Here is a 13,272-nt window from a genome sequence, read left to right as displayed (position 1 = left end):
CTGTTTTTGTCATCTCTGCCTGGGATCCTATTGTGCTGTTTGACACGTCGGATCAAAATAGTGTAAGACCTTTTCTTGGAGCAAAACTTGCCTTAATTTGTTATTTTACAAAGATTTATTCATTTATTTAGGACATTTTAGATGAAGTGACATTGTTCACCAATACCTGAATTTGCACATTCGTATTGGAGTTCGTTATTTTTATTTTATTTGACGGTCACGCTCTGATGTAACTTAGTCAACATTTACATCGGTACCTGAGAAAACCTGATGACTGTTGCTGGTGGATGTTGGAAGGTCTGTGAATTGGAATCCCAAATGGATGAGGTTCTCTTTCTTTTCTGTCATCTCTCTTCTGGCTTCAAGTGATTCTTTCTCCATGAGGAGAATTATTGTTGTTTCTAGGGTTTTGATTCATTGGGAATAACACGTGGTTCCCCCAAGTTCAGTCTGATTCATTCTTTAAGAAGTATTTTTCCGATAACCAAAGTCAGTTCAGTGCCTGGAGAGCCCAAACCCAAAGGGGGGGGACCGGTAGTAGAGCTCTATTGTCCCAGAAGAAGACCAGTTTGACATGCATTCCCAGGCGACGTGCGTTCCCAGGCGGGGCTGGGATTTGAACCCCGGTCCACGAACTGTGAGGCAGATGTGCTGACCAGTCGCGCACCGTGCCGCCTGCTGTTGAGGACAAATTTGATTTGTAACCATTTTTCATCTTTTCTGTTCTGCATTTCCCTAAAGTTTTGTTTCTAAAAATGGTTGATTTGCTCAGCAAACATTCAAGGGAAGCACTTAACCCCAGCCTCCCCCACCCCCAACCCCCCATACACACACACACACACACACACATGCATTTTGAGTGATTGTCCAACTTTTAACTGCTCTGGAACTGATGACAATTCTATTCGCCTTACTGGCACAACAAGAAACAACTGTGACAGACGAGAAACATCATGCACATCTGACATACACACACAACTAATGCAATAATGCAATGCGTTGTCCATTACATCTTTACGGTATGAGGGGCTCTTCAGAGCTCTAACAATATGGAGACAGCGACATTTTATTTGTTTATTTTGACGCTTCTTTTGTGCCTCTTTTGAAAGGAGACATTGACAAATGGAAAATTAGGAGCTCTTTTGTACATGCATGCTATTTTGCTTCTGATTGGAGAGTTACCAACAAATTATTGTCGTCCAAAACTGGATGAATCTTAAAACAAAACAAAAACAGTAAAAGATATTTTCAAGAAAAAGAAAAAAAACACTCGAGGGGGACTGCCCAACTGGTTTGCTTTGGCTTGTCTTTGTTCTGACGTGTTGTCTGTCAATGTATGGGTGTGAGGTTGTAGCCATCCTGTCCTTTAGGACGTCTCTTAAACACTTTGGGCAAAACAAGACTATTTCCATTATTTGTGTATGTAGAATAGATGCATACAAAGGGATAAATGGACTTTCCCACACAAATATTAGCCTTTGAGAATGTGTAAATTCGGTCTATTAAAGCGTTTTTCTATATTATGAGTCACGTGATCACACAGAGGGCAAACCTTTCCACCCAATGATGGGAACATTTGGTTTTGTTGTTGATGTCATGAAAGGCCTCAACAGGTAGCCATTATTTGGATAATCTGAGTTTGACACCTCGAAGCCAACGTCGACTTAATTGAATGAAGGTGACAAACTGACAGCATTCTTCCAAGATCGTGTCAATGAGACTTTGACATCTGATCTTTCGCTGGAATTTTATTTTTGTTGCAGGTTCTGTATTGCGGATTTAAAGTACTGCTTCCTTTATGCCTCGCCTTGTTTATCCGACAATCGGAGATGAACAACGGAAATCGTGTCAGCAACAAGCCAGCTGACATGTCATGATGTCTTCCTGAATGCCTAACATCACTAACCAACACGAACATTTCTGCATGGCCATGCGGCAGAACAAGCGTAAACAAACATATAAATAAAAAATTAAAAAAGACTTTGAGACAGAAAAAGACAGAACACATCAAGCCAACTACATGCCATTGAAAAATATCTACCGTTGTAGACATTTTGACTGATTCTTGATTTAAAAAAAAAAAAAAAAAGCTGAATTGAGGAGGAAAATTTAGCAATTATTATATAGTTATGACAGAATAAAATAGAAGCGGAATCTTATTTGTGTGTCTGCCAGGCCGTCTGCTGCCTCTAGGTCAGAGATCAAACATTGCCATTGCCCCATTGCCACACACACACACACACACACACACACACACACACACACACACACACACACACACAAACACACACACACACCTGACTGAGATACTGGACTCTTACCAGAACAGACACTCTCACAACGGTAAAGCATAAGAGCTAGCTAATTAAATGTAGAATTGTGAGGCGTCATATAGGCCAAACGTAACATTTACCTCTCACACTTATCCAAAAACATCTCACTCACACACCCCAGAATTATGTTTTCAAAATGGTAATGGAAATGCCTAGCTCGAAGCCGCCTTTTATCGAATATTTACTGTAATTATATCAGCGAAAGCGCTGCTTGTTGCCAAGTGAGTGGAGCCACCTGCCGCCACACAGTTCTCAAGTTTGGACTCGCAAGTCAAAGCATAAACTTGGCCGATACCTCCGAAAACCCGCGAGTCGAGTCACCCGTGTCTCGAGGCGCCACTGTAACTGCTTCGAAACATTAAAGCCAGATTAGAGGTTGCCAGAAAATACCTTCACTGAAGAGGGAAAGGAGCACTATAACCCAAAGCATACTACAGCGTGACTCAACTATGCTGGTGGCAGTATTATGACATGCGTGTGCATTTATGCTAATAAAACGGGCACGCTCGTATTTATTGATGATGTGACTGCAAACTCACAATTACATAACGCACACAGTGATTACATTCGATTACTTTAGAATTATTTTACTGAAATACTTTTTCAAATATATATCAATATCTATTTTATGCCTTGTTCTGTAAATGTTTGCTACAGTATGCATGTTTCTGGAATGCGAGAGCAGGAGGAACACTTCGGATTCAAATCTGAAACCTCAAAACTGAGACGAACGTGCAAACCTCATGTTCACCATGCTGCCGAGCTTCATAGCAGCCTTTTTAAAACCTCTAGACATGACTGAGTGAAATGGAAAAAAGAGGACAAAGTAAAATCACAGTTGGCGGTACCTTATTCCCCCCCTTGCTGACGTGTACACACACGCACGCACACACACGCACGCACGCACACACACCTCCCACTTTATGACACAGTGGTGCGCTGCTAACACTGGAAAAGCTTAGGACTCAAAATCAACAACCGGCCTCTCCATGCATTAAAATTGGAGTCCTGCAAAAATAATCCCAATTTTTAATAAATCTACTTGCAATTTTTTTCTGTAACTGTAATGGAATACAGTTAATCGTTTTTGTAATCTTATTATGGAATCCCATTACATGTATTTTGTTACCCCCCCCCCCCCCCCAAACCTGGTTATGTTATGTACAGTATTGTTCCACTACTATCAACATAACTTTTATTAATATGTCTAAAATAAGGATGAATAATGTCGTATTTTTGCACCAGCTGGGGGAACAGGTGCAGATCCTACAAGGAAGAAAAAGTATTTACATAGCTCAAAACGTTGCTTGTTAACAGATAATGATTAACAGGAGAGCGGCATCAGGTGAATCAGGAAAAATTAACTGGCATTTGTCTAAAAGGAAGCCTTGATTTGGGTTTACAGTAGCCCACAAAAGTGACCCCCGTTTTGACTCCCTCACATGTTTGTAAAAATTTTATGATATCTTTTCATGACACTGAAACAATGATACTTTGCTACAATGTAGTCAGTGTCATCTTGTATAGCAGTGTGAATTTATCAACACGCATCCAATAATGTCCAAACCGCTTTCATCAAAAGTGAGTACACTACAAAGTGCAAATATCCAAATTATGCTCAACGTGTCAATATTTTGGGTGGCTACCGTTATTTGCCTGCACCACCTTCACTGTATTGGGCAAGACGTTCACCAGAGCTGGACAGGTTGCCACTGAAATCCTCTTCCACTCCTCCATGATGACATCACGGAGCTGGTGGACGTTAAGAGAGCTTGTGCTCCTCCACCCTCCATTTGAGGATGCCCCAGATATGCTCAATAGGGTTTAGGTATGAAGACCTGAATGGCCCGTCTGTCACCTTATCCCTCAGCATCTTTAGCAAGGCATTGGATCAGAGGGAGTCATGCTCTGCTTCAATAGGTCACAGTACATTTTGGCATTCGTCGTTTCCTCAAAGAGCTGTAGCTCTCCATTGCCGGCAGCGCTCATCCAGGCCTAGAGCACGACACTCCCACCACCATGCTTGACTGTTGGCATGACGCGCTTGTCTTTATGCTCCTCACCTGGTTGCCGCCTGAAGGAAAACTTGTAAATATTATTGCATAAACTGGCGGCTGCTTGAAGGGAGTATTTTTCTGCATTGACTTTAGCAATGAGCTCCTGAACAGTAATGCTGGCAGCACTCATACAGTTGAATCCAGATGTTTGTATACACTGTATAAAAAGAAACACTTTTTAAATAATAACAACCGCTTATCCTCAATAGGGTCGCGGGTATGCTGGAGCCTATCCAGCTAACTGTGGGCAAGAGGCGGGGTACACCCTGAACTGATTGCCAGCTAGACACAGGGCACATACAACCCCAATTCCAATGAAGTTGGGACGTTAAAAATAAATAAAAACAGAATACAATGATTTGCAAATCATGTTCAACCTATATTTAATTGAATACACTGCAAAGACAAGATATTTAATGTTCAAACTGATAAACGTACTTGTTTTTAGCAAATAGTCATTAACTTAGAATTTTATGGCTGCAACACGTTCCAAAAAAGCTGGGACAGGTGGCAAAAAAGTTGAGGAAAGCTCATCAAACACCTGTTTGGAACATCCCACAGGTGAACAGGCTAATTGGGAACAGGTGGGTGCCACGATTGGGTATAAAAGGAGCTTCCCTGAATTGCTCAGTCATTCACAAGCAAAGATGGGGCGAGGTTCACCTCTTTGTCAACAAGCGCGTGAGAAAATAGTCAAAACAGTTTAAGGACAATGTTTCTCAACGTACAATTGCAAGGAATTTAGGGATTTCATCATCTACGGTCCATAATATCATCAAAAGGTTCAGAGAATCTGGAGAAATCACTGCATGTAAGCGGCAAGGCCGAAAAGCCACATTGAATGCCCGTGACCTTCGATCCCTCAGGCGGCAATGTTGGAAGTGTTGTAAATGGATGTGGATTATTAACTGATGTGTTTAGGTGAAAATAAAGAATGTCTTGAGGTTCAGTTGGTAATGGACTGATGCAAAGTGGAAAAGTGTTCTGTGGTCCGACGAGTCCACATTTCAAATTGTTGTTGGAAATTGTGGATGTCGTGTGCGCCGGGCCGAAGAGGAAAAGAACCATCCGGACTCTTATGGACGCAAAGTTCAAAAGCCAGCATCTGTGATGGTATGGGGCTGTGTTAGTGCCAATGGCATGGGTAACTTACACATCTGTGAAGGCACCATTAATGCTGAAAGGTACATACAGGTTTTGGAGAACCATATGCTGCCATCCAAGCAACGTCTTTTTCATGGACGCCCCTGCTTATTTAAGATAGACAATGCCAAACCACATTCTGCACGTGTTACAACAACGTGGCTTCGTAGTAAATGAGTGTGGGTACTAGACTGGCCTGCCTGCAGTCAAGACCTGTTTCCCTTTGAAAATGTGTGGCGCATTATTAAGCGTAAAATACGACAACGAAGACCCCGGACTGTTGAACAGCTGAAGCTGTACATCAAGCAAGAATGGGAAAGAATTCCATCTACAAAGCTTCAACAATTAGTGTCCTCAGTTCCCACACGTTTATTGCATGTTGTTAAAAGAAAAGGTGATGTAACACAGTGGTAAACATGACCCTGTCCCAGCTTTTTTGGAACGTGTTGCAGCCATACAATTCTAAGTTAATGATTATTTGCTAAAAACAATCAACTTTATCAGTTTGAACATGAAATATCTTGTCTTTGTAGCGTATTCAGTTAAATATAGGTTCAACGTGATTTGCAAATCATTGTATTATGTTTTTATTTATGTTTAACACAACGTCCCAACTTCATTGGAATTGGTGTTGTCGAAACAAACAACCATTCGCACTCACATTCACACCGACGGGCAATTTAGAATCTTCAATTAACCTAGCATGCATCTTTTTGGGATGTGGGAGGAAACCGGAGTGCCCGGGGAAAACCCACGCAGGCAAGCGGAGAACATGCAAACGCCACACAGCTGAGCCCAGATTGGAACCCCTGTCCTCAGAACTGTGAGGCAGATGTGCGAACCAGTCATCCACCGTGCCGCCAATAATAATAATAATAATAATAATAATAATAACAATAATAATAATAATAATAATAGGCTGCACGGTGGACTAGCCCTGGAACAATGAGTCCCTGCAACTTATCATCATGGAGTACAGATACAGTAATCCTCCGCTATATGACGGTTGTTGCTATCGTGCCGATTTTTACGTGTGCAATTTGTACCATATTTTGTGTTATCCATTGCTCTTGTTCTCTCTCAATATATTATGTTTCAGCCTGCCATGGTAGCAATTTTTTTAGGACGATATATTTTCCAAACTATCACCATAAACGATGGTATTGTTCATGTTCTTTTATGATGCTGATATAATGATAATTTATAGCATAATAATTCAAGTACATCCTTTTTAAGAACAGTTAACTTCAAATTCTAAAGAAGATTGAACATTGGCATTGCAATGTAGAACAATAAATACCCTATCTTAGAGAAATAAAAAAAATATAAATAAACAGGAACAAGGCTCTGTTGGCAAAAACCACACCAACAAAATTTTAACATTACACCACTAAATAGGCCCAAAAATGTCTTAAAGCCTGCCAAATTTGAATGAATTAAAAAAAAAAAAGGGAAAAAAGCTAATCAACAGGTAAGTTTCCCTTAAGTGTCCCAGTTGTGTGCATCTATGGAGCAAAAGCTGTTCTGCCAGCAGCTTGCTGCATCGCGACCACAACAATGAAAATTGATTGAGTCCAGAAAAAAAATCCCGTGTCCATTGTTAATAGAAGAAGAATCACCTGCACTGTCACGAACATGCATGCATGCACATGAAATTTGTTCTCTGCATTTTACCCATCACAGTGAACACACACACACTTTTTAGTGGAACACACTGGAGCAAGGGGAAGCAGTTCAGGGTATCAATGTCTTGCTCAAGGACACCACATTCATGAGTCCACAGATCGGTGTTTCGAAGTTTTGCTTTTTCATGTCTTTTAATCGTCTTCTTTCAAGCCTTGTGTAACGTCGCATGCAGTAATGGTGGCTCTGTGAATGTAAAAAGTAAACAAATGATTGTGACGCTACAGACGTCTGCCAACCAATCGGCATTCGTCAGCACAGCTCACCATCTCAAGAGTTCCTGGTAGCCAAGAGTTCCTGCTAGAAGAACCGCCAGGAGGAACTATAATCCTGGGGGAACCTTCCATACCCAGTTTTGGTAGGAACACAGCGGAAACTCAAGCTACCAGGGTAATTCGGGAAGTTCTTCCTGCGGTGGAAAAGCACCTATTGTCACCCTTGTGGCCCAAAAGAACATTTTGTTGAGGTGGAAAACCATCCCACCTCCTAGGTACACACAATGGCTAAAGGATAGATTTCATTTTTTTAAGATCGATTTTTTTTTAATCGATCCGGGGACAATCTGGAAAGTTCAATAAGATTCAGAACCTTTATTCTGAATCTTATTTGTCCCAATTAATGACACACATTTTATTTTAACACCAGACTGAGCTGCTCTTGGCGTTAGTACATTATACAATTAGGTCCCTTGTGAAGGGGGGACCTAAAAAAGTTCTATTTTGGTTTGTGATTTATTTAACAGACAAAAACATGAAGATTTTGCAGCGGCCCAGTCAGAGTCCTGACTTGAACCCAATTGAGAATCTGCGGAGGGAGCTGACAATCAGTGTGATGGCTAGGAGATCCTAAGGCCTGAAATAGCTCATCGGTGAATATGAATAGACAAAAATATCAGTGGAGACATCCAAAAAGCCTGTCTGCAATTATATATTCGATTGCTCTAATAGCCAACAAAGGCTTTTCTATTTATTATTGAGAAGCGTATGAATAATTTTGGATATGCCACTTTTTGCTCAAATGTAAGCTGATAAATATTTATTTCCACAATGATGCCTTTTGTACATTATTTTCTTATCTTCTGGGAGATGTTATTTCCAAACCAGAAAATACTTGCTGGTTGAATAAAAGCAACTTGAAGTCAAAATTTGCCAAGGGTATGAATAATTTCGGGCTCGAATGTATACGCTCATGTGTATATACGCGTATATATAAGGGTCATAAGCTATCTGCACTTGTGTACGTTGAGGGGCGTCTTCTTTTTCTTTGAAGATACATTTTCACATAAGTGAAAAATGAAAGCGAACACGGAAGAGGACTAAATGTTTTTTATGTATTTATTTATATAGCACTTTTTATGCATGTGAAATGTGCCACAAAATGTTGCACATACAAAAAGGAAAAAAACAGAACAAATGTTCTCAGCATACACATGCACGCTATTGTATGTACCTTTACACACCCACAGGATGAAAAAAAGGAATACTGTAAAATAAGGAAGTGAAATAAGAAAGGACTATGGTACCATCAGCTCTTTGACGTGAGGATTTACCAGTTTATAATATAAAATCAAATAAAGCTGGCCCAAAAGCTAATTTTGCTGAGGTGGAAGTCCATCCCACCTCCGAAATACACACAATGCCTAAAGGATGGCTTCAATGTTTGGAATTCTTTTGACTTGAAAAAATCTTTGGGCAATCAGGACATTAAGGTATTATGTCTATTTACTTTGTTTTATTTTTAAGCACGGTGTGTGCTTTGCGTGTCTCATCATTATCTGTATTATCTGTCAGGAATGTAAACCAACAAGGGGCGCATGGGGTGGATTTATATCACTATTGTTCAACTGTCGTATTGTATAACCATGTTTTGTATGCTGCATAAAACCCTAATAACATGGAAATAGTCCCGTTTTCAAGCTGCAAAAAGAGCTATATGAATTATTCAGCAAACAAATTATAGAAAACAAACTAATCCACTATAAATTAAATACTTCATAATAATAATTCTATGACATAGTTAAATTCAAAACAGCACAGATAATAACCTGCTTTGCCCCTTGTACTCATCACTTTTTGAAATCAGAGAGAGTAGTTGATTTGAGGGCTACAAGGGTCTTCTAAAAAATCCAAGAGAAGAGCAAATATAAAGCAAATATGTTTCTCCGGTATAGGTGTTAATTTACGGAACAATTGTGAACATTTAGGCACAACGAAACCCCAAAACGCACTGGAAAAGTGGTGAAGAATAATAAAAGCAATTAGAAAATTAAAACACTGAGACAATAAAAGCTCAAATAAAATCAAATTTGAGGCTACGGGCAGAAGAGATAGCGAGGGTGGAGGACTTTAAATACTTGGGGTCAACAATGGTGAGTGTGGTAACGAAATGAAGAAACGGGTCCGAGCAGGTTGGAACGGGTGGAGGAAGGTGGCAGGTGTGTTATGTGACAGAAGAGTCTCTGCTCGGATGAAGGGCAACGTTTAGAAAAGAGTGGAGAGCCCAGCCATGATGTACGGATTAGAGACAGCCGCACTGAACAGAGAACAGGAAGCAGAGCTGGAGGTGGCGGACATGAAGATGTTGAGGTTCGCTCTCGGAGTGACCAGATTGGATAAAATTAGAAATGAGCTCATCAGAGGGACAGGCGAGGTTTCGATGTTTTGGAGACAAAGTTAGAGAGCGCAGACTTCGATGGTTTGGACACGTCCAGAGAAGAGAGAGAGAGAGTATATTTGTAGAAGGGTGATGAGGATGGAGCTGTCAGGCAAGAGAGCTCGAGGAAGACCAAAGAGAAGGTTGACAGATGAAAGGAGGGAAGACATGAGTGCAGTTGGTGTTAGAGAGGAGGATGCAGTCTTGTCGCCCATTCCAGCCTTATTGAGGTCTACAATCTTGTCCCTGATGTCCTTGGAAAGTTCTTTGGTCTTGCCCGCGATGGAGGGGTTGGTGTCTGATTGATTGATTCTGTGGAGAGGTGTCTTTTTACGGGTAACAACTTTGACATAGGCGTCTTTCATGCAGAGTTTAGATTAGGAGTATATTCTTAAAGTGAGAGGACTAGTCTGTGGGAGCCAAAATTCTTTATTGTTGGAAGGGGATCAAATACGTAATTACTTAATAATACTATTTTCAATCCATTTTTTAATCTTTTCTTAAATGTGATTTTATGGATTTTCTTCTAGATATTATGTGTCTCTCTGCCAACATAAGCCTCCCGTTAAAATTGTCGACCGCTCATGTCTTTGTCGTGGAGACGGTCAAAGTCAAAAATGAAATTTCATCTCCTTGGTTGGGAAAGTGTCAAATGAGGACAGAAAGAGCACGATTGTACTTATGTGTGTACTGGGCCGAAGCAAGGTCACATATTCAAACATGGACAGGCCGGTATCTTCTGCTTGACCAAACGTCTGTGTGTCCCCCCCCCCACCCAAACACAGACATCTTGGTTTGTCTCACAGCAACATGATTCTACAATATCAGCGAGACACACACAGACAGGAACAAGGTAGCCTTCCTTATGCTCACACTACAACAAAATGTATAGGAAGTTATAACTAAGAGAATAGAACACAGACATTTTATAAATGCAAAGAAATATTTTTCTAACAAACACCAGTGACATCGCTGGTTACTACGTTTGAAAAGGCCATAAAAGATATAGTGGCCCCTCATATAGATAGCACATTATACCCTTTGCTTACGAGCCGGTACAGGATGTGCAACTGCTTAGTCTGACCCCAAGTGTAAAATCAGCTTGAGAAAACAGAGGCTTACTGATTTTGCAGATTTTCTTTCTGCTTTTAATACAAGTAAGATGCAGGCCCGCATTTTAATTGAATGCCTTGCATCTTTTTTTTTAAAAATACCTGATCAGCTTTTAGAATTACTCAAGACCCAGACAAAGATCATGGCGCCAGTAATGCTTTATCAGCGTTGGTCCAGTAACTTCCTGGATCTCAATGTTAGGAATAGTAAATAAGTGGACATTGTTCAATCATAAAAATGAACTGGCCGCATGTTTGACTTACAGTAAAAGTTTGACGTGAACATGCATGTGGTTGTAAAGCAAATTCAACAAAAGATACAGTTATTGCGCCGCCTCAACTCCTTTCATGTCGGTGATACTATTTTATATCAGTCTTATTGAACACCTTTTAACCATTCCTTTTATCTCCTGCTTCAATTGGACAAAAGCTGCCAAAACAGCATTGTCTGAAGCAGAGCGACTTGGGCTCTCATTGGGAGAAACAGGCGGCTGAATAAGCCACGAATTTATGACAGAATGTTTCATATCCTGTTTACCGTGTCTCTTGTGACCTTGTCTTATGAGGTGAATATGATTTTGGAACTAAAAGCTGCAAGTTAATTGCCCTCACCGAGGTCAATGAAGTGGAGAGAGGTAAACGTTGTTTTGCCCTTTACGGCACGTCATAACTAAACGACCGGTTCTCGCCAGAAAACATCTACGAATAAATCTCCCAATTTCTGGAAGCTGATTCTTCGGACAGATGAAGCCAAGGTGTGCCGGTGTTATGACATACACATGTATTTCTGTAGTTAAGTGTAATAGTTAGGTGTACAGGCAAATAGTCTGTGTTCACATTCAGACAAATCCTACAATGACCACATGTATAGATGATATTACATGCACAGTTGACAGTGTTATGTACAATATTGTTACTCCACTATCAACAGGACTACAAAAAGAATGAATAATGTAGTATTTTATCTTTGTCTGTGGGAGCAGGTGCAGCTCCTACAAGGAACAAGTATTTACATAGGTCAAGGCATTGATTTTGATCAGATAATGATCAACAGCAGAGTGGAGTCTGGTGCACGAGAAAAGATTCACTGGCATTTGTCCAAAACAAAGTCTTCTCTTGGTGAACCTGTAGCCCACAAAAGTGACTTTAACCCTCACATTTTTGTAATGGTCCAGGGCTTTGTGGATGCGCCGAGCCTGCATATGTCACTCTGAGGATCTTCAACTGTCTCAACTGGCTGAGATGTCGGCTTCATTGTTATTCGGCTTTCATCTGCATTTTGCACTACAGACAAAACCAAATGGAGATAAAAGGAGATGCATCGATTGAACACAATATATCAAAAGCAAGGCACTACACACATTTTAAAAATACAAAAAAAACACTGACTACCTTGGATTTTTTTTCTCTCTTAATTTTGAACTATAGATAAAAGCAATAGAGAGGAACAACATTTACGTCTATGAGTAACATTTATTATAAAAGGCTTCTGCTGTGGGCCTGCTTGGTTTTCTGTTGCGGTACCGGTAAGGTTAACTCACGATAGCTTGGAGCGAGTTGAATGTCCCCCTCTGACAAAACCCCTAGTCCCAGTCAGACCCCCCTCAGTAAAAGTGGTCTAGGACCGCCACCGTGATAGCTTCATTGCCTCACTTGTGAGCCTGCACCGAATCCGTTCTGCATAAATCGCCACTTGAAATGATAGTGAGAAATAGTTCTAGTTTTATGCGAGAGCGGGTACCGTGATTGTTTCGTTCTCTAATGACCACTGTCTGGCCAGTAGCGCAAAAAAATTCGATGTGTTTAAAACACACATACGCAGCAGACGTCAAGGTAATGACTACTTTGCAACCTCGCTACACATGTAGTGGAGTCAACAGAAAAAAATATTTGTCTTTGAAATGTAGTGGAGTTGAAAAAAGTACTCAAATAATGTACTAGCGTCAAGCACAGCCAATCAAAATTTGGATTCAAGTACATTACTCAAGTGAATACACCATTAATTTGCAGCACTGGGTGTGATTTATTAATTTGTGTTGTTTTTTTTTTGTGTGGTTTTGTTCTATTTATTATTGATAATAATCAACTTCTCATTTGAAAGAAAATACAGAGCAAAAAATAATTTACATGACTACGAGGTCATTATCATGAAACAATGTGATCTATCTATCAATGCTTTCTACTGGAACAAGCGCACCACATATTGCGGGCACTAAGCACACATTTTGTCCAAGTGTATTTGCCGTAGCTAGCTATCAAAGATGGCCGACCTGTTGCGCAGGCGCACTGCAG

This window comes from Phycodurus eques, chromosome 6 (assembly GCF_024500275.1).
Source record: "Phycodurus eques isolate BA_2022a chromosome 6, UOR_Pequ_1.1, whole genome shotgun sequence".
NCBI classification, from domain to species: domain Eukaryota; kingdom Metazoa; phylum Chordata; class Actinopteri; order Syngnathiformes; family Syngnathidae; genus Phycodurus; species Phycodurus eques.
This window is presented reverse-complemented; position numbering follows the sequence as displayed.